The sequence below is a fragment of the Aulonocara stuartgranti genome (assembly GCF_965226115.1).
Source record: "Aulonocara stuartgranti genome assembly, chromosome: 3".
Classification (NCBI taxonomy): Eukaryota; Metazoa; Chordata; class Actinopteri; order Cichliformes; family Cichlidae; genus Aulonocara; species Aulonocara stuartgranti.
Window position 1 is genome coordinate 1,301,417 of NC_138941.1, and position 22,234 is coordinate 1,323,650.

General features: G+C 40.2%; 2 protein-coding genes across 2 annotated transcripts in view; one reads left to right on the plus strand and one right to left on the minus strand.

Annotated features, from left to right (window-relative positions):
- LOC309702304 (uncharacterized protein) overlaps positions 1 to 11,719 on the minus strand; it is a 29,727-nt gene extending 18,008 nt beyond the window's left edge. Inside the window, exon 1 of the mRNA XM_082526932.1 lies at positions 10,752 to 11,719. The gene's annotated coding sequence lies outside the window, so the exon portion shown is untranslated. The remainder of the gene's footprint in view (positions 1 to 10,751) is intronic.
- The window catches only part of LOC309702163 (uncharacterized protein), an 854,297-nt gene that overhangs the window by 518,328 nt on the left and 313,735 nt on the right, over positions 1 to 22,234 (plus strand). The window lies entirely within an intron of this gene.

Sequence of the window (22,234 nt, forward strand, 5' to 3'; positions counted from 1 at the left end):
CGCTGCTGCACTGGGCCCCGGTCTGGATGGGCCTGGGCCCTCTTTCCCTGGCGGGTCGCGGAGTGTGGGAGTGCCTACTGGGGTCAGCGGGGGAGCTGGCCCCAGGGAGGGGTTACCTGCCCCTCCCTTCCTTCCCTCCCCATCTCCAGCTGCCTCCCTCTTCCCGCTCCACCACAACCACCCACACATGCAGGGCCTTGGAGTAGGGGTATGTCACCAGGGTGCAGAGGAGGCTACCCCCCCCTCTGTCCCCTTCCGGCTGCCTCTGTCATGGTCCTGGGTCGGTGACCCAGCGCTTTTAGTTATCATTTTCTAATTTATGATGATGATTATTATTGTTTGAGTTCTGTGTTTTATATTTGGTCTGCCTTTGAGTCTGTCTCTGTCTATGGTGTCACCCCATCTGTTTGTGAATCTGTCTGTTTAGTTCAATGTCTTGCCTGGTTCCATGTGTCTGAGTTTCCTGTTTTATTGTGAAGGTTTGTGTCATATGCGAGTGTGCTCAGTTACGTTTCTCCTGTCTCGTCAGCTGTGATTTCTCCCAGGTGTGTTCCCCTTCTGTCTCTCATCCCTTGATTACTGCCGTCTGTGTATTTAAGCCCTGTGTTTCTCTGTGTCAGTGTCGCGTCGTACCCTCAACTAGCTGTGTGTTCTGCTTCTATGTTCCTAGTGTTTGGTCTCCCGCTCCAGTTTAGTGTTTCTTTCCAGTGTTTCAGTCCTTGGTTCCGCTGTTCTGACTTTTGGTTTTCTTTTGGTGAGTTTAGTTGTACGAGGTTTTTCCCAGCAATAAAGCTGCGCCTTAAGTTTCACTTCCGTGTCTGAGTTCTGCATTTTGGGTCCACCACTCCTGCTTGCCTGCCACACAGCGATTCATGACAGCCTCTGCCTCAATTTTTTCCCACAACTTAGACATTCACATTATTCACACTCTCATTACACATACATATAGGATCTTGGGGGTGGGCACAATCACCGAGTCCATATTACCATCAGGGTGTACACCTCACCCCTGGCGTCGTTGCCCACCTCTCAATTTTAAATACACTTAGACATTGAGGGCTAGCAGGAGGGACTATGCGCTTACCTGCTGCTCTCTGGCAGGTAGCTCCATGCCCTCCTGGGTTTTAATTGCACCTTAGAACACACATGCATCAACACTACAATGAGCGGGTGGAGGGAGGTTTGGAGTCTTCTCCCACCCCCATTCTCTGCGGCCTGCTGGAGCGGGAGGGCTAGGAGGAGTTGGCCGTCCGACTGCGGTCTGGAGTGTGGGGCCTCCCTGCTGCTACGGAGTCGGGGTGGTCTGCCTCTCCCCACCGCAGGGAAAAGGGTAACACCACCTGGGTCTGGGTGCAGTTCCCCCCTCCAGGGGCAAGGGTACCTAGACCCGGTTTGTAGAGTACGCTTGGGGAGTGTGATCGTGTGTACAGCGTCTCTTTATGTCTGTCTCCACGTTGGTTGAGTGTGGAGTGAGTGCACATGAGAGCATGAGGGGGGGAATGGATGTTTGTGTCTGTGTGTGCCTGTATGTCTGTGTCTATATGTCAGGTTGGGTATCAGACACCACCTCTCTGGGGACACCTCAGGCCCTCCAAGGTTTGGAGGCCTATCTCCACCCACCACCACTTCCCCTGCCGGTGGCGGACTCCCTCAGGTGTCGGTGCGTTGGTGGTTCTTTTTGTCTGGGGGTGGGCGTCCAGGTACACACCGGCTCACTCCTTGGCGGCCACTTATCGGGGCCTGGAACCTGGGGCTCGCTCGGACCATTTCGGAGGTGGGGTGCCCCCGGCCTCTCGGCCTGGGGCTCGGTCACTCAGGCACAGCTGGCTGCCGGCGGAGCTCACAGGCGCGTCACTGCAACTCCCCCTGGCTTCTGCTCCGCGGCTGCTGAGTGAACCGTCATCTGGGACTCTCCTCAGCTCTTGCTGGGACAGTGGCGCGGCTGCCCCTCTGTTGGTTTTCCATGGTCTCTTGTGTTCTGGGGGCCTCTGGATGTCTGGAGTTTTGATCTCCTCCATACCTGCTTCATACCCTGGAGGACGGGGCTGTGGCCCCCCCCCCACACTCCCTAGCAGATCGTTACATGGAGAAACCTTTGGAATACAAGCACGCTGATCCACACAGGTATGCACACGGGTGTTCACTGCTCGTAGACTTAAATTACACCCTTCTTGGCTACTACTTCGAAGCACATCTGTCCTGCGTGCTGCACAACAACATTGAATATTTAGTATTTACTGCTGTTTACACTTAGCTAGATTAATGCGATGGTGTTGTGTTTAGTATGTTGCTTTGTTTTTTTGCTTGTTTTCTATTCTTCTCTCAACAGGTGAGCCAGGAGATTTTTATTTTTTTTCTCCCCCCCTTTCTCACTGTCCCTCTCCCCTTCTGTTTTTCCTTTCCTTCCTCTTTCTTTCTCCCTTTCCTATCCCTCACTGATGTCTGTCCCGTCTGTAACATCTGAAAATAAAATATAATAAATAATAAAAACAAAGATCGACCAAATGGACCAATACGGCAATGCCACGAAGATCCATTTGGCAAAGTAAATCCATTGGGTATCCTTGTTGGTCTTCAGACAACAATTCTGATGGCTAAAGAACCAAATGGGACAGGCAAAAAAAAAAAAAAGTCCACACAAAACCTTGGTTCCGTGGCCGCTCTATTTACAATGACTACAGGAGCTGCCCAAGGGCTTGTGGAAGGTTCAATGATGTTGTCCTTCAACATTTGTTGCACTTGTTCTTCAATCACACGTTTCTTAGCAGGTGACGTGCGATAGGGTGGGAGATTGACAGGTGTTGCATTGCCAGTCTCTATGGCGTGCTCAGTGAGAGCCGTTCGACCAAGTTGACCATCAAACAAGGAGCTAAACTTGCTGAGCAGATTTAGTAAAGCATCCTTGTTGTTCTCTGAGAGACTTGCTTCAGACAGTTTGGCTGTTAAGTCTGAGCGAACCAAGTCCAAAGACATCAGTGTTCCAGGTGAATGTGAGTAATCATTTTGAAGGTCCTCTTCATTGTCTGCGAGTGGGCAGGGGATGTCCTCAATGTAGACTGTTCTAGTGGGAATGTGAATAGAAACAGAAGCTCTTGCCATAAAATCCATTCCCAGAATGAAAGGAGAGGACAAATCTGGTATTATGGCAAAAAGCTGGTAAAAGTTCTTGTTCATGAATCCAATATCCAATATCCAAAATTCCTCTCAGGATGCATTCTTGGTTGTCGGAGGGCAGAAAAACTGTCTTAAACAGTTGACAGAATTGAGCCCATGATGTGATGTGGGAGCTCAGTGCCTTGAACCACTTCCCGGGCTCTTTTGCAAGAAAGTGTGGCAGTTCGTTTAGCAATTGCCCATCAGTTAGGTTCAATGAGGCTTTGTATGTGCCAACTGCATTTAACCATTCCTCAGGTTGCACTTTTCCGTCCCCAGCATACACAGGAGGCTCCAGCTTTGCGTGATGTAAAGCTGCCGTAATCACTCTGGAAGTGCTGCTGAGTTCAAGTGAGTGAGATGGGAGGAAAGGATTTGTAGGTTGAAATGGGTTGCTGGGCAGGAACGGATTGGTACTGTTGGTGGGTTCAGTTTTGTCCATCACATGAACATGAGGTGTCGATGTGGCCATTGGGAAAACAGGAGACTGTGGGACTGCAGGAGGGGGAGAGTTCCCCGTTGTGAGTTGGTCCCACTGCCTTAGTAAACTCTGCTGTATGTTCAGTGAATCACGTAAACAATCACTAAGCTTACTCACCTCAGTTCTTAACTCCACCACTTGTTGGCTAAGGCTAGGAGTCACATTTTCAACTATCTGGCACATAGGTAACGAGGTAAGTTCCATGTCTGAGTCAGAGTCGTCTGGGCAGTGTGCCATTGCGATTTCAAAAAAATTAAGCCGCTCCAGGGCACAGCGCAGTTATTGATTTAGCAGTAAAAGAGTCAGTTAGGTCAGACTAGAAAGACAAAACTGCAAAAATGCGTTCAAGATTAAATTTAGAAAAACCACATATAAAATTTCGCCCAACAACTGAAATTAGACTGGAGTGATCAGAACCATGTTATTACAATAGCATGTCTGCAACACTAGAGCTCAATGCAAGATTAGTTTTAAGTCGTTTCGTTATACTGAGCCGAAGACCAGCACCAACGGTTGTAGTCGGCCAAGCTATCACTTACATGTGCTACAGTCAGTCTCAGCAGAGGGAAAGGGGAGAGAAAAGGCAGCAGAAATGTTCATGTCCAGGCTCTCCACAGAAGAATTAATCCTTAGAAGACGAAACCAACAACAAATAACAAATCCACGGAGTCCATTCGCGTCGCGGAGTCAGCTTCTCTTTTCTTTCTCCCAAGCGGAGCAGCGGCACACCACGGTATCCAGAAATTAGTCGGGTCCCACCTGAGCTGAGGCTGTGGCCATGGCTGGAGAAAACGTCCGAGCGTCCGCAAAACTGGGGGGATTTCCGAGACAGTTCACGTGCTAGAAGAGAAGAATCCTCGGCGGGATGCAAAAGTCGAGGCACCGCCATGTGGTGATACACTGCATTACAATAGCAACTGTTACAATATAAATATTGTTCTGAGAGGCTTTTTGTTGGTTGAGTCTGAAATTGATTGTATGTACAATTCATATCCTTATAAAAAGGCAGAAATATGGTGTTTTATTAATAAACTTACATTTATGGATATAAAATAGCTAAAAGTATTAACAAATTTTTTATAAAAAAACATTTATCATTCTTCCTGGGGAACTTAAAGAAACAGAATAAAACATTTTGCCATCGTAAAGAAAACTCCCTTAAACTATAGACAATAACAAAACTGCTAAATTCTTCCAGAATCTCTGTGTAGAGGAACCAAAAGAGATGTGCCACAGTTTCTGGATGATCCCCACAGAAAGTTCAATTAGTATTTATGTCTCTTTTAAATGTTACCATATAGTGACTGGCTGGGTAACATTTATGAAGAATTTTATATGAGATTTCCTTCACCTTGTTCACAATTAGATATTTATGGGATCATCCAGACTGTCTTCCAGGTGATATCTGGAACATGTCGGTTCCAGTAAGATATTCTATATATGGGAGAGACATGATATCTTCTTGGAATAAACTACGTATTCTCTTATTGCTGTTACCAAGTTCCTGTGAAAAGCAGATTTTTCCCACTGCTGACTCAGCTGGATCAGGGAGAGTGACTGAGGCAGATATTGAGCTGTCAGTGTTTTTATATAACATTAAAGTCCCTGAGGGTATGGCACCAAGCACCATTGAGAATTCCCCAACACTGTTTGACAAGTTTGACGAGCATCTTGACTTTTGGTCTTTGGATATTAACAGTCCTGGATATGTGACTTCTTGTTTAACAGAAATGTTACAGAGAGCATTTGCAGTGCAGCCTTTAATTGCTAGTAATTCACATTTTTTAGATTTCGACATAAAGCAGATGCCTCAGAGAAATCACTAATAACACTAAGGGCTGGACGGATTTGATTTGCATTCTTCAAGAAGAGTGTGGTGTCATCAGCTAGCTGGCTGATGATGAGCTCCTTATCAGCTGTGCTGATTCCTTGTATAACAGGTCAAATCTCGGGGTGGAGTCTTAATCATTTTAATTGAGCTATTGCCATTCGTGTACAAGGTTTTGATAGCTTTACAGAAAAATGCCAAATTTTTCCAGAGAGTGGAAAATAAATTGATGTTCAATTGTATCAAAAGCCTTTTAAAAATCCAGGAAGAGAATGAAGCTATAGTCAGATACCAAATCAGAGTAATCAAGTAGATCTAAAACCAGTCTCATGTTCTTAGAAAGGTGTCTGTTTCTCATAAAGCCTGATTGTGTCTCATCGATAATTGTGTCCAAGAACTCTTTCATTCTGTTAGCAAGTACTAAAGCCATAATCTCATAGTCATCATTGAGCAGACAGATGGGTCTCCAATTATCAATAAGAAGTAAGTCTTTGTTTGGCTTTGGAATAAGTGTTATGAGACCCTGAGCAAGAGTAGGAGGGAGGATGTTATTCTCTACACTTCCTATGAAAAGCTGCAGTAAGAACGGAGCCAGGAGATTAGAAAATGATTCATAAAACTCTGCAGTTAAACCATCTGTGCCGGGAGATTTGTTGGCCTTAAGTGCAGAAATAGGATTACAAACGTCCTCCACAGTCAGAGGGCTGTCACAGTGACTTCTATCTTCCACAACAATAGTTTTTAGGTTTTTAATATTATTGAGAAACAGCGTTGAGACATATATATATATATATATTCTACTTTTCTAAATGATTGACTATTTCAATGGAGAACCTAAATGACACGGACCCGTGTTTGTTATTACATATCTCTATTTTGAATGTGACAAGTCTATCATTGCCTGTTATTCATAGGTATTAACAGAGTTTTTGGCCTTTTTTTCCTCTATAACAGTTAATTGACTCTTTACAGTGGCCTGCTATGGTTAATAATAACATGTTCAGTCATGAGTGAAATCAAAGCTTTTCTTCACTTTAGCATTTAACATTCCCAACAATATAATGTGATACCTTAATTAAAACACAGCTAATAAAACACAATTTTCTTAATGCAAACATCAGTGACTCAACATTAGCAACCAAAGGGTTCAGTCTGCAGCTCACACTCATGTGAAGCTACAGCCTCCCCCTTTAGTCTCTGTCATCCTTCTGCTCCTGCAACAACAAAACAAGACAAAACCTCCACCCTTCTTCTACAGGCTGGGTGAATTGTTGTGGACATTCACTAATCCTAAAGTCGGCACCGTTTTTGTCTCAGTATCAAGTCAGTTAAACTTTTAGTCGTCAGTCCGTCACAGTCCAGTCACATGCATACATCCACACACATTCATACCAGATATTGCTGATAATGGAGTCTCACGCGCAGCCTATTCGAGCCTCCATCACCAGCAAGATGACGTCATCATTTTAAAGGAAAACAGCTCCTTGTTTTTGGACTGGATTGACTCGCTGCAATCCTTTTAGGCTCAGGACTTCTCATGTGATCAATGTCCCATATAAGTGAATTTCTCCCAAGCCCATTATAATCATGGAGAAAAACACTTTGCCACTGTTTCCAGTAAGAATATTTTATAGCGCTTTAAAGTTCAACCTCTCAGGTCTGGATTAAAGAGCTGATTTGTTAAATCGGGAACTCACAAAATACCAAAATATCACCACCGGTGGATCACACCTCTCAGATGTTCTTATCTCAGTGCACTGTAACAAAAGCACAAACAAACGCAACCAATAAAATACTAATAAAGTAACAAATACTGGGGCCCATTGCAAACATGTCCAAGCATAAAACCATCTTTCTCTCTCTTAGAGAAAGAAAACAATCCAAACCTCACTGATAAAATCAACCTAGTGTCAAGCAAAACCCAAAAATCAACCAAAACTTCACCAGAAAGTTTTCCTCCCTCCCGGGACAATATTGTGCAGGAATACAGGCACCGTAACTCCTTTTGCACTGACAAAAACATGTTGGATTTACTTGATTCAATAGTGGACACTGGTTGCACACAAAGGTTTTGCTTTGGCAGAAACTTAAACAACTGAGTTAAATCAACACAACCTTTTCATATTCAGTAAAGCTGCATGTTGTGTTCATAAAACACGATTGAAACATGTTCAGATGGAGTAAGTTGAGCTCCTGGAACATTTTAATCCTTCAATTGAAATTGAATGGGTCTACAACAACTACCATCCTCCTATCTCTATCCTGGTTGCAGCAGGGCTGGGAAATAACCCTGAAGTGATAGGTTACCAGGCAGGGTACACCCTGGACAGCTCACCAGTCTATCAGATAGAAACACACAGCCGTTTACATTCATGGATAATTTAGCCCAGGACCTTCTTACTGTGGAGCAACAGCACTAACCAGCATGCCAACAATGGAGGAAATACAGGAAAGCTATGATTTCCTGTATTTGAGGCAGAATTATTTTGTTCTTGCCCTTGACAGGTTAATCCACAATAAATAGCAACAGCATGCATGTGGTGTGTGTGTCGTTGTCTGCCTCTTATAACTCCAGTGATTTTCCTGTAGTTTGAAATCTTATGCGGTGTTGACACAATAATTTGTTGTAAACCAGGAAATTCCCAACTGTGGTAGAAAGCACAGCTTAGCCTTAGCAAATGTTCAAAGAAAAGTCGTCACTTCCTGATTTCTGCTTCACTGATAAATATTGCCACACTGGGGTTTTTGCAAATGATATCAGTGAGCACTGTGTGGCAGCTGGAGTCAGACAACTGAAGCTCCCACAATCAAGACCACAAACAGCTTTCAAAGGAGATTTGAAGCTTTTCTGGCAGCAAGCTTCATGATTTATGGGACTGGAACTGGAACAGAAACTACCTGATCACCAATGGTGAGCTGGCATGGAATTATTTTTATGACATTTTATCAAAGTTATAAATAAGCAGAGGTGGGACCAAGTCATTGTTTTGCAAGTCTCGAGTAAGTCTCAAGTCTTTATCCTCAAGTCTCAAGTCAAGTCTCAAGTAATGTCAGGCAAGTCAGAATCGAGTCTCAAGTCACTGGTGTAAAAGTCCGAGTCAAGTCACAAGTCTGAAATTTTGAATTTCAAGTCCTTTCGAGTCTTTAAAAAAAAAAAACGAAAAAAAGCATGTTGCAGTTATGCTAAATGTAAATATTAGACCATGTAATTTTTAAATCTGTTTTTCTCAACACATGACAAAATAGTGAACTTAGAAAATATACACAAATTGTGAAATTGCACCTCTTTAAAATGCAGCTCAATTAAACCTAGCTCCAAGAATAGTTTTCACCGACAGTTCTGAGATAAGCTGCATGTTATTCTTGGATGCGGTTGTAGGACCGTCTTTAAAATCGCATGACAAAAATATCATACATATTAAAAAAAACTGCATCACCAACGTAGCCTGGACAGCATTTGCTAGTTAGATGAAGTCAGCTATCTCATTGTAGCATATTTATATGCATATTTATAATCATACGGTTCTTGGAGTGAGCGCATACACTCATGAAGTTTAGTAACTTCAGGTCACTGCAACAAGCCCAGGTACAGTTTACCGACGGATGGGTGCAGGACCTTGAAATGCACCGTGTAGAACGAAAGACCATCGTACGTATCATAAGTTTACCAGTCTCACAAATTGTCTTCATAAATACACATTCCTTAACCGTTTATTAATATAACCTTTGAGCTCAACGGTAATTAATTAGTAGTGGAAATAATTTCTGGTAGCATCACAGAAATGTAGCAGTGACAATAATACTGTATGCTGTAATCGTACTGGACAATTAGTGATACAAAACAACTGTTTTATCCTGTGAATAAAAGTATATGTTTTTGTCAATGTGACATAATAACAGAAGCGAAACGCAATATTGTGTCAGGACAATTCACTATTTATGCACAATAAACACAATAAATAAAGGAGCATAGCGCGACAATTTCTGTTCAGCGCCAGACTTGCTTGTAACCTATATCACCAATTATGTTAAGAAAAATGACGCATTAACTACAACAGCAGACTGACCTTTGTGGAAATGCTTGGAGCAGACTAACCTGTGAGCTGGAGTGTTCTGGGACGTTATATTTGATCTTTGAATGGCTGCAATCCAGGCCATCCGACGCCTGTTTGTCACTTCGGAAACATGGCTCGAACAATTTCTCTTCAACGACGTAATCCGATAACAACCGATCTCTTTACCCGTCGGCTTCCCGTGGCTGTCATGCGACCGGCTATTGCAGTTAATAATACAACAGCTTCTTGACATTTTTGTGTTTCTTTTTATCGCTGTATAACTGATTTTAATTGAAAGCCTGCGTGCGCTAGTACCGCTTGCCACGAGTTCCCAGAATCCTTTGCGGTTCTACCCGTGAATGACGTCACATTTTCAATCTCTATATAATATGCATGTTAAATTTTATATTTGGGGTGAAATATCAAGTCTTTTCAAGTAAACCGGTTCAAGTCCAATTCAAGTCCCAGGTCATTGGTGTAAAAGTCCAAGTCAAGTCACAAGTCTTAGAACATTTTTTCAAGTCAAGTCTAAAGTCATAAAATTAATGACTCGAGTCTGACTCGAGTCCAAGTCATGTGACTCGAGTCCACACCTCTGTAAATAAGCATGCCCATTAACACATAGTGAGTGAGCATGTTGTCTTCCCACGCAGTGAACAGCGGATGCTAATGTTTTTGTCACTTTTTACAGAGTCAAACTCAAAGTAAGGTCAGTGCTTCCACGCTTTAAACGCTGCACGCTCACACTCTCTCCACACTCGATAGATTATCCATTGTTCATCTGCACACAGCTGCGGTTTTAGTAACGCAGTAACGCAGCGTGCTTACGGGAAAGTAACAGTAATCTAATTACCTTTTTTGCAATAGTAATCCCTCACTTTACTCGTTTCTTGAAAAAAGTAATCGGATTACTGCCCATCTCTGGTTGGAGCTGTGCACTTGTGGGTTCCACCTTGTGTACACGTTTATCTTTGCTGTGTGTACTTGTACCTCTGAGTGGAAGCTGAACTCTTGAGTTCGAGTATCGAAGCATCAGCTGTGACGTTAAAGTCCAAACAGCTCGTTCATTTGACGTGCAAATGAACGAAGGTAACGCCGTTTTCATGTGGATGTGTCACTGAGACACTTTCCACATCCACAGCTCACAAAATGGGAAAACTATAGAAGTATAACAATGAAGTAGTTACTATGTTACGGGTCCCAAGGATGAAGACCTCGATGACAAATATGTTACCTGTAAAAGCAGGTGAAGAGCAGAGTAAGGAAGACACGATGCGTCTCTGCTTTCCTCCAGAACGTGTCTGAGTCTGATTTATTTCACACAAATAAATGCTATAAAACACTAAACATGAGCTTTCAATATACTGTTCAGCTGGTTCCTCATTCACATCAATTACATTTACTTATTTCACAACATCAGTGAAATATACTCTTTTTAACTGGTTCAGTTTCTCAAGTTCACACTTCTTTCCATAACAGCTACATCCTTTTATCATATCAATAAACACATCACATTGTCTTCTGCAGTGTCTTACTGGCTAAACAGTTCTATTCAATAACAGCATTGGTAAATACATTACATTTGTTCCCTCCAGTAATTTACTGGCAAAATCACTATTTAGTGCATCATGAAACACAGCTTGTTTAATCAACCCATGAATGCCTCTGTTAGCTACACAGAGTTGCTCAGAGTGCTTGTGTTACACTAGCTAATCTACTCAGTCACTTTAACAGAACTATTAACATTCACATCTCACAGAACTGATTTGATTGGAGCATTACAACACGTTTGCACAGAGCATAGGAGCGCACTGACTCTGCTTCACGAGCGCTCCACCTAACGAGCGGGCTCGCGGTGCGGTCGCGCGGGACACTCCTCTGGTTTTCTCCCGTGTTTACATATAAATAACTTTGGCGGACCGCCTTAACTCTCCCATTCACATTAACGTGGGTAACCATGGTGACAATAAACAACATTTTCGGTGCGAGCACCGTGTACCGACCTGTAAAAGCAGGTGAAGAGCAGAGTAAGGAAGACACGATGCGTCTCTGCTTTCCTCCAGAACGTGTCTGAGGAAGCAGCGGAAGGTGGGCTCCACTTACTGCACCCCGAAACCCCGGAGCAAGCACCAAAGTTCCGCCCTCACTGCTTTCTAACATAAAATGAATCCCTGTTACATGGATTTTCTATCCTCTTAAAGAAACTGAAAATAAATACATATAGCAATGAAAAATGTCCCGTTACATGAGTGTTTTACACAAAATAATATTCATGTGGTCATTCCCTCACAGGGGTGCCACAACTACACTGCTGTTTTGACAGAGACACAGTGTGTTTATCTAACTTGGCTGAAGCCAAAGTTCTCCAGACAAATTCAGTCTGTTTCTGCCAAGTGTGAACTCACTGGATGAGCGCCAGATACACAGAATCAAAAAGGGATAAATTACTTTTCTTATGTCATGTTCCCGTCACAAACTGGCTCAAGGAGAGGGGAAGCAGGAGTCCACAGATGAAATGTTCCTATAAATAAAGTGGAATTTATTCAAACTTTACCAAAACTTCAACACATCAAATACAAGCAGTTCAGCAGGGAGTGGATGTGTGTTGCATGTGCCAGGTGGATGCAGAGAGAGGCCAGGGCCACGTTCAAACCTGAACACGCTGCACAGTGTTTTGTTCCATTTGTTAGGGATGAATGAAATGCTTCCTTGAAAGGATGTGTGCAGTCACCAGTGGGCGTGGAAGCATGTGCGCCCTCATTTGGTGGGTGTGCAAGAAAAGTCATCCTGTCACACAGCAATGCCTACATAAATCACACCACTCTGCTTAAAATAATAATGTTTAGTGAAGCAGGTGAAGCAAAGGGCTGCTTTTAATAGTCTGGGAGACCCAGGTGTGCTGCTTTAGCTGCTGAGCCTCTTATGACAGAACAGCGGAGAGTGGTAAGAAGGGAGGAGGGGGTCTGGCTGTGTTTGTGAACGATAGATGGTGTAACTCTGGGCATTTCTCTATCAAAGAGACGCTATGCTGTAAGGACATTGAGCTGCTAGCGGTTAGCATGAGACCGTACTATCTACCACGAGAGTTTACACACGTGATTATGATAGCTGTGTATGTCCCGCCCTCTGCTAACGCTGCAGCAGCCTGTGAGGTCCTGCACACTGTAACCAGCAGACTCCAAACACAGCACCCTCAGGCCCTTTTCCTGATCTCTGGGGACTTTAAAGATGATGTAACCATTTAATTATGGTTACATAATTAATTATGTAATTAATTATGCAAAATGCAAAACGCTCAGCTGTGTCTCCAATCAAAGCTCTGTAACTTCAGAGGTGATGTTCATATGTTGACTAATGGTTTTCTTTCATTTTTGATGTACTGCAGAATATTTGTATAAAATCCAGGCCAGGAAAATCTCCTTCATGTGTTTCTGTGTTTTGTCTTCAGCTACGTTGACACAAAGGCCTCTGCTGTGACGCTCACACCTTTGATAAAGTCTGGAGAGTGTCAGCTTCCTGTTTATAGATACAAAAATATGTAATGTTGTGAACTCTGGCCGCAGCGGCGCAAGAAAAAGGAGAATTACGGGAAGCACTCACAACAGGTAAAATCAAAATAACAAAGTAAAGTACGATAAAATAAAAAACAACAAAAGAACAACACAATATACTTCCCCGTACTGTTACTGCTAACCTCTGTTAACCTAGTAACTCTTACCTTCTAACTGACAGCTGGTCAATAAACGAGCTCCATAAACGCTCCATATTCACCTTTACATGGAATATAAAGGGAAAAGAAGAAACACAGTGCTGTGTCAGCGTTAGACATATAGATATATCCTTGCTTTTAATACATTTGAAGGTGGGTGGGAGAGGTGCTTCTCCGCGTAGTCTACGGTCTCTTTGGGATCGGTAAAGCTTTTCCTCACATCACCATGGGTCACTAACAGCTTTGCAGGGTATAGCAGTCTGTACCTGACGCCGGTCATCCCACGTAGTCTTCCTCTCATATTTGCAAATGCGGCTCTGCGTTTCCAACAGAGGGAGGGAAATCTGGGAGGATGTTTATTTTAAAAACCCTTATACATCAGGTTCTTGTTCTCTGCAGCTTTCAGCAGAATTTCCTCACCAATGTGGTACACTCAAAAAAATGAATGAGGTGGATTGTTCAGTGTATATTAATTATTTATTTTCATTTTACTTAAAATATATGTTTTTGTTAAGTTAACATATGTTTTTCTAATCAAGTCTATGTAATTAGTGTGAATGCTTGAAAAGCATTCACAGTATTGTTCTTCTAATCTTTATTAGTGTGAATGCTTGAAAAGCATTCACAGTATTGTTCTTCTAATCTTTATTATTATTATATTTTATTATTTTTCCGTACGTTTTTTGAAAGCCTACTCCTTCAAAACCGTTCAACTTAGAAAAACCATTCAAACATCGTTAGATTCCTATTATTTTGGACATGATTGCTTGTATTTTTCTCATTTTTAACATTTATATTTTTAATTTTATTCAACTTTATTCAACAAAAATTTCCCATGTATTTCAATGGGGAGACCCTTCAAATTCTCATTCAACTTACTCATTTTTAAACTCTTACTACTTCAACATACGTTCACATAGAGCCACCATTCAAACTTTAAAACGAAGACAAGACATTCAACTATTCAACTTGTATTTATCTTTTCAATATCTATTATACTTTTTCTTCAGTTCCAGTTTAAGTTTCATGATGTTTTTTCACCCGTTTCAGAGTTTATAATGGGTGTGTATGGGACGGAATGTTGGGGCTAGAGTGAGGCAGCTCAACTGCTAGAGTGAGAGGAGCAAAAAAAATAATCTTAAAATCTTTTTTAAAACTGCTGCTGTGTCCGCAGCGTTTGCTCTACAGGTATGATTTTACCCTCAAAACGTAGCCATCGCTGTCCTCTTTCATCCAATGTGTTTACTATTGTACTAGGTGTTATGGTTCTTTCATAAATGTCACCAATGCACAGCCTCCTCCCTCCAACTCTTCCATAGACTCTAATGTTAAATTGGCTCAGAAGGTTCGTTTGAAAATCAGAAGAGCATGGTGTCTTTACACTGTCACCACGTCCATATAATAAACTCCACAGGCATGAAAACTGAGAATTCAGTAGACTAGACATGGCTGTCGCTCACGGTGAAAGAATTTTGTCAATACGACTTTTACTTTTCATTTGGGAACGATTTGTTTCGGCCTGACTTTTCTGTTCATTTTAAGCAGCAAAAGTGAGGCGCATGTCTGTGTACGTGTGTATGGAGCCATTGGGTGCGGTCACTATAGCAACCAGGCTCACACCTGCCTGCTTAACGAGCTCTGCCTGCCACTGTACCAAGATTCATCTTAAGCACTTCTCTTTCAACTGCTGCTGTGTCCACAGTGTTACAGCCATCATTTTACCCTCAAATTGTCGCCATTATTGTTCTCTTTCCAACACCGTATCTTTCAAAGCTCAGGCATTTAAACTTTTTAAACTGTGTGGATCAAAGTGGAGGGATCACATTTGAGTCATTCAGTGATTCAAAGAATATGACCTTTTAATATTCATTCAGATGTTTTCTGACTCTAAATGTTCTTTTCTCATTTCTTAGGGTTTTCTAATTTACATTTAAAACATTTTCAGTTTTTTTCCAACTCCTTCTTCTGTGTAACCTTCAGCTTTTAGCAGTTCAGCACCTTTGTTTTCAGGTTAAATTCGTTTTTGTTTTTTTTAATCTCATTCAATATTTTTAACTCAAAATTCAGCAATTAATTCATTTCAGTGCATACATTCAGATTCAAGCATTCACACTGCAGTTTCTTCAGAAAATGCACTTTCTAGTTATTATTATTATATTTTATTTTTCCGTACGTTTTTTGAAAGCCTACTCCTTCAAAACCGTTCAACTTAGAAAAACCATTCAAACATCGTTAGATTCCTATTATTTTGGACAACATTGCTTCTACTTTTTCTCATTTTTAACATTTATATTTTTAATTTTATTCAACTTTATTCAACAAAAATTTCCCATGTATTTCAATGGGGAGACCCTTCAAATTCTCATTCAACTTACTCATTTTTAAACTCTTACTACTTCAACATACGTTCACATAGAGCCACCATTCAAACTTTAAAACGAAGACAAGACATTCAACTATTCAACTTGTATTTATCTTTTCAATATCTATTATACTTTTTCTTCAGTTCCAGTTTAAGTTTCATGATGTTTTTTCACCCGTTTCAGAGTTTATAATGGGTGTGTATGGGACGGAATGTTGGGGCTAGAGTGAGGCAGCTCAACTGCTAGAGTGAGAGGAGCAAAGAAATTAATCTTAAAATATTTTTTAAAACTGCTGCTGTGTCCGCAGCGTTTGCTCTACAGGTATGATTTTACCCTCAAAACGTAGCCATGGCTGTCCTCTTTCATCCAATGTGTTTACTATTGTACTAGGTGTTATGGTTCTTTCATAAATGTCACCAATGCACAGCCTCCTCCCTCCAACTCTTCCATAGACTCTAATGTTAAAATGGCTCAGAAGGTTCGTTTGAAAATCAGAAGAGCATGGTGTCTTTCCACTGTCACCACGTCCATATAATAAACTCCACAGGCATGAAAACTGAGAATTCAGTAGACTAGAAGCTGCTGTCGCTCACGGTGAAAGAATTTTGTCAATACGACTTTTACTTTTCATTTGGGAACGATTTGTTTCGGCCTGACTTTTCTGTTCATTTTAAGCAGCAAAAGTGAGGCGCATGTCTGTGTACGTGTGTATGGAGCCATTGGGTGCGGTCACTATAGCAACCAGGCTCACACCTGCCTGCTTAACGAGCTCTGCCTGCCACTGTACCAAGATTCATCTTAAGCACTTCTCTTTCAACTGCTGCTGTGTCCACAGTGTTACAGCCATCATTTTACCCTCAAATTGTCGCCATTATTGTTCTCTTTCCAACACCGTATCTTTCAAAGCTCAGGCATTTAAACTTTTTAAACTGTGTGGATCAAAGTGGAGGGATCACATTTGAGTCATTCAGTGATTCAAAGAATATGACCTTTTAATATTCATTCAGATGTTTTCTGACTCTAAATGTTCTTTTCTCATTTCTTAGGGTTTTCTAATTTACATTTAAAACATTTTCAGTTTTTTTCCAACTCCTTCTTCTGTGTAACCTTCAGCTTTTAGCAGTTCAGCACCTTTGTTTTCAGGTTAAATTCGTTTTTTTTTTGTTTTTTTTTTTAATCTCATTCAATATTTTTAACTCAAAATTCAGCAATTAATTCATTTCAGTGCATACATTCAGATTCAAGCATTCACACTGCAGTTTCTTCAGAAAATGCACTTTCTAGTTATTAGTGTGAATGCTTGAAAAGCATTCACAGTATTGTTCTTCTAATCTTTATTATTATTAGTGTGAATGCTTGAAAAGCATTCACAGTATTGTTATTCTAATCTTTATTATTATTATTATTATTATATATTCCGTACGTTTTTTGGCATCTCACTCCTTCAAAACCGTTCAACTTAGAAAAACCATTCAAACACCGTTAGATTCCTATTCTTTTGGACAACACTGCTTCTATTTTTCATATTTTTAACATTTATATTTTTAATTTTATTCAACTTTATTCAACAAAAATTTATAATGTATTTCAATGGGGAGACCCTTCAAATCCTCATTCAACTTACTCATTTTTAAACTCTTACTACTTCCACATACATTGACATAGAGCCACCATTCAAACTTTAAAACGAAGACAAGACATTCAACTATTCAACTTGTATTTATCTTTTCAATATCTATTATACTTTTTCTTCAGTTCCAGTTTAAGTTTCATGATGTTTTTTCACCCGTTTCAGAGTTTATAATGGGTGTGTATGGGACGGAATGTTGGGGCTAGAGTGAGACAGCTCAACTGCTAGAGTGAGAGGAGCAAAAAAATTAATCTTAAAATCTTTTTTAAAACTGCTGCTGTGTCCACAGCGTTTGCTCTACAGGTATGATTTTACCCTCAAAACGTAGCCATGGCTGTCCTCTTTCATCCAATGTGTTTACTATTGTACTAGGTGTTATGGTTCTTTCATAAATGTCACCAATGCACAGCCTCCTCCCTCCAACTCTTCCATAGACTCTAATGTTAAAATGGCTCAGAAGGTTCGTTTGAAAATCAGAAGAGCATGGTGTCTTTACACTGTCACCACGTCCATATAATAAACTCCACAGGCATGAAAACTGAGAATTCAGTAGACTAGAAGCTGCTGTCGCTCACGGTGAAAGAATTTCGTCAATACGACTTGTACTTTTCATATGGGAACGATTTGTCTCGGCCTGACTTTTCTGTTCATTTTAAGCAGCAAAAGTGAGGCGCATGTCTGTGTTGTGTGTATGGAGCCATTGGGTGCGGTCACTATAGCAACCAGGCTCACACCTGCCTGCTTAACGAGCTCTCTCTCACTCTGTGCCAAGATTCATCTTAAACACTTCTCTTTCAACTGCTGCTGTGTCCAGAGTGTTACAGCCATCATTTTACCCTCAAAACGTCGCCATCATTGTTCTCTTCCCAACACTGTGTCTTTCAAAGCTCAGACATTTAAACTTTTTAAACTGTGTGGATCAAAGTGGAGGGATAACATATGAGTCATTCAGTGATTCAAAGAATATGACCTTTTAATATTCCTTCAGATGTTTTCTTTTTTGTTTTTAGTCTAAATTACTTTTCTCATTTCTTAGATTTTTCTCATTTACATTTAAAACATTTTCAGCTATTTTCCAACTTCTTCTGTGTGGTTTTCAGCTTTTAGCAGTTCAGCACTTTTTTTTTCCGGGTACAAATTTCTGTATTTTTCATCTCATTCAACATTTTTAACTTAAAATTCAGCAATTAATTCATTTCAGTGCATACATTCAGATTCAAGCATTCACACTGCAGTTTCTTCAGAAAATGCACTTTCTAGTTAGTGTGAATGCTTGAAAAGCATTCACAGTATTGTTCTTCTAATCTTTATTATTATATTTTATCTATTCCGTACGTTTTTTGAAAGCCTACTCCTTCAAAACCGTTCAACTTAGAAAAACCATTCAAACATCGTTAGATTCCTATTATTTTGGACAACATTGCTTCTATTTTTCTCATTTTTAACATTTATATTTTTAATTTTATTCAACTTTATTCAACAAAAATTTCCCATGTATTTCAATGGGGAGACCCTTCAAATTCTCATTCAACTTACTCATTTTTAAACTCTTACTACTTCCACATACATTGACATAGAGCCACCATTCAAACTTTAAAACGAAGACAAGACATTCAACTATTCAACTTGTATTTATCTTTTCAATATCTATTATACTTTTTCTTCAGTTCCAGTTTAAGTTTCATGATGTTTTTTCACCCGTTTCAGAGTTTATAATGGGTGTGTATGGGACGGAATGTTGGGGCTAGAGTGAGGCAGCTCAACTGCTAGAGTGAGAGGAGCAAAAAAATTAATCTTAAAATCTTTTTTAAAACTGCTGCTGTGTCCGCAGCGTTTGCTCTACAGGTATGATTTTACCCTCAAAACGTAGCCATGGCTGTCCTCTTTCATCCAATGTGTTTACTATTGTACTAGGTGTTGTGGTTCTTTCATAAATGTCACCAATGCACAGCCTCCTCCCTCCAACTCTTCCATAGACTCTAATGTTAAAATGGCTCAGAAGGTTCGTTTGAAAATCAGAAGAGCATGGTGTCTTTCCACTGTCACCACGTCCATATAATAAGCTCCACAGGCATGAAAACTGAGAATTAGGTAGACTAGACATTGCTGTCGCTCACGGTGAAAGAATTTTGTCAATACGACTTTTACTTTTCATTTGGGAACGATTTGTTTCGGCCTGACTTTTCTGTTCATTTTAAGCAGCAAAAGTGAGGCGCATGTCTGTGTACGTGTGTATGGAGCCATTGGGTGCGGTCACTATAGCAACCAGGCTCACACCTGCCTGCTTAACGAGCTCTGCCTGCCACTGTACCAAGATTCATCTTAAGCACTTCTCTTTCAACTGCTGCTGTGTCCACAGTGTTACAGCCATCATTTTACCCTCAAATTGTCGCCATTATTGTTCTCTTTCCAACACCGTATCTTTCAAAGCTCAGGCATTTAAACTTTTTAAACTGTGTGGATCAAAGTGGAGGGATCACATTTGAGTCATTCAGTGATTCAAAGAATATGACCTTTTAATATTCATTCAGATGTTTTCTGACTCTAAATGTTCTTTTCTCATTTCTTAGGGTTTTCTAATTTACATTTAAAACATTTTCAGTTTTTTTCCAACTCCTTCTTCTGTGTAACCTTCAGCTTTTAGCAGTTCAGCACTTTTGTTTTCAGGTTAAATTCGGGTTTTTTTTTTATCTCATTCAAGATTTTTAACTTAAATTCAGTAATTAATTCATTTCAGTGCATACATTCAGATTCAAGCATTCACACTGCAGTTTCTTCAGAAAATGCACTTTCTAGTTAGTGTGAATGCTTGAAAAGCATTCACAGTATTGTTCTTCTAATCTTTATTATTATTATATTTTATTATTTTTCCGTACGTTTTTTGAAAGCCTACTCCTTCAAAACCGTTCAACTTAGAAAAACCATTCAAACATCGTTAGATTCCTATTATTTTGGACATGATTGCTTGTATTTTTCTCATTTTTAACATTTATATTTTTAATTTTATTCAACTTTATTCAACAAAAATTTCCCATGTATTTCAATGGGGAGACCCTTCAAATTCTCATTCAACTTACTCATTTTTAAACTCTTACTACTTCAACATACGTTCACATAGAGCCACCATTCAAACTTTAAAACGAAGACAAGACATTCAACTATTCAACTTGTATTTATCTTTTCAATATCTATTATACTTTTTCTTCAGTTCCAGTTTAAGTTTCATGATGTTTTTTCACCCGTTTCAGAGTTTATAATGGGTGTGTATGGGACGGAATGTTGGGGCTAGAGTGAGGCAGCTCAACTGCTAGAGTGAGAGGAGCAAAAAAAATAATCTTAAAATCTTTTTTAAAACTGCTGCTGTGTCCGCAGCGTTTGCTCTACAGGTATGATTTTACCCTCAAAACGTAGCCATCGCTGTCCTCTTTCATCCAATGTGTTTACTATTGTACTAGGTGTTATGGTTCTTTCATAAATGTCACCAATGCACAGCCTCCTCCCTCCAACTCTTCCATAGACTCTAATGTTAAATTGGCTCAGAAGGTTCGTTTGAAAATCAGAAGAGCATGGTGTCTTTACACTGTCACCACGTCCATATAATAAACTCCACAGGCATGAAAACTGAGAATTCAGTAGACTAGACATGGCTGTCGCTCACGGTGAAAGAATTTTGTCAATACGACTTTTACTTTTCATTTGGGAACGATTTGTTTCGGCCTGACTTTTCTGTTCATTTTAAGCAGCAAAAGTGAGGCGCATGTCTGTGTACGTGTGTATGGAGCCATTGGGTGCGGTCACTATAGCAACCAGGCTCACACCTGCCTGCTTAACGAGCTCTGCCTGCCACTGTACCAAGATTCATCTTAAGCACTTCTCTTTCAACTGCTGCTGTGTCCACAGTGTTACAGCCATCATTTTACCCTCAAATTGTCGCCATTATTGTTCTCTTTCCAACACCGTATCTTTCAAAGCTCAGGCATTTAAACTTTTTAAACTGTGTGGATCAAAGTGGAGGGATCACATTTGAGTCATTCAGTGATTCAAAGAATATGACCTTTTAATATTCATTCAGATGTTTTCTGACTCTAAATGTTCTTTTCTCATTTCTTAGGGTTTTCTAATTTACATTTAAAACATTTTCAGTTTTTTTCCAACTCCTTCTTCTGTGTAACCTTCAGCTTTTAGCAGTTCAGCACCTTTGTTTTCAGGTTAAATTCGTTTTTGTTTTTTTTAATCTCATTCAATATTTTTAACTCAAAATTCAGCAATTAATTCATTTCAGTGCATACATTCAGATTCAAGCATTCACACTGCAGTTTCTTCAGAAAATGCACTTTCTAGTTATTATTATTATATTTTATTTTTCCGTACGTTTTTTGAAAGCCTACTCCTTCAAAACCGTTCAACTTAGAAAAACCATTCAAACATCGTTAGATTCCTATTATTTTGGACAACATTGCTTCTACTTTTTCTCATTTTTAACATTTATATTTTTAATTTTATTCAACTTTATTCAACAAAAATTTCCCATGTATTTCAATGGGGAGACCCTTCAAATTCTCATTCAACTTACTCATTTTTAAACTCTTACTACTTCAACATACGTTCACATAGAGCCACCATTCAAACTTTAAAACGAAGACAAGACATTCAACTATTCAACTTGTATTTATCTTTTCAATATCTATTATACTTTTTCTTCAGTTCCAGTTTAAGTTTCATGATGTTTTTTCACCCGTTTCAGAGTTTATAATGGGTGTGTATGGGACGGAATGTTGGGGCTAGAGTGAGGCAGCTCAACTGCTAGAGTGAGAGGAGCAAAGAAATTAATCTTAAAATATTTTTTAAAACTGCTGCTGTGTCCGCAGCGTTTGCTCTACAGGTATGATTTTACCCTCAAAACGTAGCCATGGCTGTCCTCTTTCATCCAATGTGTTTACTATTGTACTAGGTGTTATGGTTCTTTCATAAATGTCACCAATGCACAGCCTCCTCCCTCCAACTCTTCCATAGAC